The sequence below is a fragment of the Mus caroli genome, unplaced genomic scaffold, assembly GCF_978045245.1.
Source record: "Mus caroli unplaced genomic scaffold, Mus_caroli_1 scaffold_6, whole genome shotgun sequence".
NCBI classification, from domain to species: domain Eukaryota; kingdom Metazoa; phylum Chordata; class Mammalia; order Rodentia; family Muridae; genus Mus; species Mus caroli.
In genome coordinates this window covers 10079492-10084327 of record NW_028227261.1, presented here as the reverse complement: position 1 = coordinate 10084327, position 4836 = coordinate 10079492, and the positions used below count along the sequence as shown (strand labels likewise).

The 4836-nt window shown below is 41.7% G+C and overlaps 1 pseudogene; it reads right to left on the bottom strand.

Moving 5' to 3' along the window:
- Positions 1-3905: 3905 nt before the first annotated feature.
- Positions 3906-4540, bottom strand: LOC147004088 (high mobility group protein B1 pseudogene; annotated as a pseudogene).
- Positions 4541-4836: the final 296 nt, after the last annotated feature.

Below are 4836 nucleotides of genomic sequence, written 5' to 3'. Positions count from 1 at the left end.
AGATACAATTTGTTAAACGCATGAAACTCAAGAAGAACGAAGACCAAAGTATGGACACTGTGCCCCTTCTTGGAATTGGGAACAAAACACCCATGGAAAAAGTTACAGAGATAAAGTTTGGAGCTGTGAAGAAAGGATGGACCATCTAAAGACTGCCATATCCAGGGATCCATCCCATAATCAGCTTCCAAACGCTGACACCATTGCATACACGAGCAAGATTTTGCTGAAAGGACCCAGATATAGCTGTCTCTTGTGAGACAATGCCGGGGCCTAGCAAACACAGAAGTGGATGCTCACAGTCAGCTATTGGATGGATCACAGGGCCCCCAATGGAGGAGCTAGAGAAAGTACCCAAGGAGCTAAAGGGAACTGCAACCCCATAGGTGGAACATTATTATGAACTAACCAGTACCCCAGAGCTCTTGACTCTAGCTGCATTTGTATCAAAAGATGGCCTAGTCGGCCATCACTGGAAAGAGAGGCCCATTGGATTTGCCAACTTTATATGCCCCAGTACAGGGGAATGCCAGGGCCAAAAAGTGGGAGTGGGTGAGTAGGGGACTGGGGGGGGGGGGAGTGTATTGGGGACTTTTTGGATAGCATTGGAAATGTAATTGAGGAAAATACCTAATAAAAAAAAAAACAATTTCATATATCAATGCATTTTCTGTAAAGCCAACAAAACTGTTCAGGTTTTTGGAGTGGGGTAAAAAGACATTCAGGTCATATCTAGCAAACTCTTTATCATTTTAGTGGAGGAAAAATTAATCAATGAGCCAATAAACACTCAGTTCCAAACGCCAATTCCCTATCAGGATGAACTTTTAGATATCTGCCCAGCTCCCATATTGCAAAATAAAATATGGTGGATTCTCACATAAAAACTTTTCATTGGAGGAAATACATACCAGATCAGAATAAGATTTGAATTGTAATTAAGGCGATTTTCCCATTCCCCCCATTTCATGCTTCCTACAGCCAACAAGATCCCTTCCATCTCACTTCCTTCAATTATGTCAACATATGAAAGGGACTGCAGATCTGCTGGCTCTGTTCATGAATTCTAAATAATAAATTATTTTAAACTGAGATTAATTATTCTAATTCTAATTTAGAACCCTAACTCCTAACCTCCTCTCTAGGAATATGGTATTTTCCACAGTTAAGGGAACTTCATACGCAGCACATTATCCCTGAAATCACTTTTCTTTAGGAACTAGATTTCCTAAACTAGTGTTGCTTCATCCTCAGTGGATCAGGTGTCTACATATGCTGCTAAATCTGGTGTGGTGGAACAGAAGTTTAGGTGGAGTTTAAAGGTAGAAAAGTATGTCAAGGAAGGAAAGATAAGGTTGCTGACGTAACAGTTCATAATTTCTAAGTATGAAGTATGTCTAAAACTGGGTTTTTGTTTGTCTAGTTGTTTGTTTATGGGGCTGGGAAGTGAACCTAAAACCTTATTTTTCTTTCATATAGGCAATGATGGGCTATATTCTAGAACAGGTGGTATTTTAGTCTAAATTCTTGTTTTCTTTTATACTCATACATAATCCAGCAAAGACTAAGCCTTCCCAAGGCAGTAAATGAGGCTCTACTAACCATAACTGAAATACAAGGTAAACCTTAGTGAAACTAAATTGGAGCATTAGAAACTTACCATGAGTTCTTATTACCAGTTGGAACATCTTCTGCGTATATGCCCAGGAGAGGTATTGCTGGATCTTCCAGTTGTACTATGTCCAATTTTCTGAGGACCTGCTAGACTAACTTCCAGAGTGGTTGTACAAGCTTGCAATCCCACCAGCAATGGAGGAGTGTTCCTCTTTCTCCACATCCTCACCAGCTTCTGCTGTTACCTGAATTTTTGATCTTAGCCATCCTCACTGGTATGAGGTGGAATCTCAAGGTTGTTTTGATTTGCATTTCCCTGATGATTAAATATGTTGAACATGTCAGCAAGATTTTTCTGAAGGGTCCCTGATATAGCTGTCTCATATGAGGCTGTGCAAGTGCCTGGCAAATACAGAAGTGGATGCTACAAGTCATATATAGGATGGAACACAGGGCCTCGAATGGAGAAGCTAGAGAAAGCACCCAAGGAGCTGAAGGGGTCTGCAACCCTATAGGTGGAACAACAATATGAACTAACCAGTACCCCCAGAGCTCGTGTCTCTAGCTGCATATGTAGCAGAAGATGGCCTAGTCAGCCATCATTGGAAAGAGAGGCCCCTTGGTCTTGCAAACTTTATACGCCCCAGTACAGGGGAATGCCAGGGCCAAGAAGTGGAAGTGCGTGGGTAGGGGAGCAAGGTGGGGGGAGGGTATAGGGAACTTTTGGGATAGCATTTTAAATGTAAATAAAGAAAATATCTAATAATAAAATAGAATCAAAAGAAAGAAAGAAAATTACCATGATACATTGTTTTGCTTTTTTTTTTTTTCCTGTCTTGCTGTACTTAGCTCATAATGACTTCAAGGTAATTTTGGGTTTTTGTTTTGTTTTGCCTTGTCTTTAATGTATTTTCTTTCTTTTTAAAATTTATTTATTAATTTATTTTTACACTCCAAATTTTATAGCCAACCCCCTCCCCCGTCATCCACCTTCCAACTCTTAACTGTTCCACATCCATTACCTCTTTCCCACCCCCATCTCCACAAGGATGTCCCCACCCCCCCATCTCCCACCCCACCTGACCTATAACTTCTTCGGGCCTCCAATCTCTTATCCAACTGATGACGATTTAGGAGATTCTTCAACTATGGATGAAAATGTTACCCCTACCACAATAGCAGGGTTTGTAAACAAAAGCTCTCTTCCAGCTAACTAGATGAAAAGATACACACTGTGGTAATCCATGTGACCCAAAATGGGCAAAAGCAAAAGACTACCTGCCCCCGCCCCCCCAAAGAAAACTTTCAGAGCTATGAAAAGGACAATACTAATTTAAAAAATGTGTTTACTTAAAAGCATTCAGAATGTCAACAAAACAGCTGTGATTTTTTTTTTTCAATTACAGAGTGGTATTCAGTTAACAGAACAACAGTTATCTTTGTATAAGCTGCAAGAGAGACACCTGAAGATGAAAAAGAAAAACCCAAAAATAAAACCAAAAGAAAAAAAAACCAAAGGAACAAAACCAAACTACTGTCCCCATATATAACTAATATGTGCTGTGCACCAACAAGAACCTGCTTTAAATTTTCATGCCAATTTACAACCCCCAGACTGTACCAGGCAAGGTTAGTGGCTATTGAAAATACTACCAGGACAGGGCTATCTAAAGACACATTCGGCCGGGTGGTGGTGGTACACGCCTTTAATCCCAGCACTTGGGAGGCAGAGGCAGGTGGATTTCTGAGTTCGAGGCCAGCCTGGTCTACATGTAAGTACACTGTAGCTGTCTTCAGACACTCTGGAAGAGGGCGCCAGATCTCGTTACGGATGGTTGTGAGCCACCATGTGGTTGCTGGGATTTGAACTCTGGACCTTCGGAAGAGCAGTCGGGTGCTCTTACCCACTGAGCCATCTCACCAGCCCCCCAGCCTGGTCTACAAAGTGAGTTCCAGGACAGCCAGGACTACACAGAGAAACCCTGTCTCGGGGAGAAAAAAAAAAAAAAAGACACAGTCGGTAGTGTGTTAACTATACAGAAAAAAGACATTGTACAGTTTATTGTTATTTTGTCTTTTTTTTCCCCCAGAGCTGAAGACTGAACCCAGGGCCTTGTGCTTGCGAGGCAAGTGCTCTACCACTGAGCTAAATCCCCAACCCTGACACTGTACAATTTAAAATCAAATCTTAGACAGCTTTACATTTCAAATTTTTCTTTAAAAGAAGTGAGTTGTGTACAAGGAGGTTAAGTGCTTTATAGATAAGAAAATAAAACTGTGCCAGAACCAACTTATTCATCATTATTATCTTCTTCATCTTCATCTAATTCTTCCTCCTCCTCTTCCTCATCCTCTTTATCCTCCTCATCATCTTCCTCCTCCTTCTTTTCTTGCTCTTTTCCACCCCCTTTTCACTGCATCACATTTTCCTTTAGCTCTGTAGGCAGCAATATCCTTCTTGTACTTCTCTTTCAGTTTGGCAGCCTTCTCATAGGGCTGCTTGTCATACACTGCAGTGTTGTTCCACATCTCTCCTCATTGTTTTGCAACATCACCAATAGATAAGCCAGGATACACTCGCCTTTGATTTTGGGGTAGTACTCAGACCTGAACAAGAAGAAAGCCGAGGGAGTCCTCTTGGGTGCATTGGGGTCCTTGAACTTCTTTTTGGTCTCCCCTTTGGGGGGGGGATGTAGGTTTTCATTTCTCTTTCATAATGAGCCTTGTCAGTCTTCGGCATAACTTCAAATTTCCCCCTTTTTTTAGCAGCCATGGTCGTCCACCTCTCTGAGCACTTCTTGGAGAACTCTGAGAAGTTGACAGAAGCATCCAGGTGCTTCTTCTTGTGTTCCTCCCAGCAGGTTTGCAAAAATAAAGCATATGAAGACATTTTGCCTCTCAACTTCTTAGGATCTCTTTTGCCCATGTTTAGTTGATTTTCTTCCGCGAGGCACAGAGTCGCCCAGTGCCCATCAGGCTCTCGCTTTCTCTTTGAAGTGTTCTTTATATTTTCAGAATATCACTGTAAGGAATCAAACACAAAAATCATTCTCACACAGCATGCACATATGAGCAAAGTTTGATAAGGAATCCTGGCAATGAATACAAAATTGGGCATAGAGACTCTGGGTTTTATTCCCTGCACTCTGGAGACAGAGGCACAGCTTGTGGATACTGGAGGCTCCTCAGGAGAGACTCTTTTTTAAGTCCCTCAAGACTTTG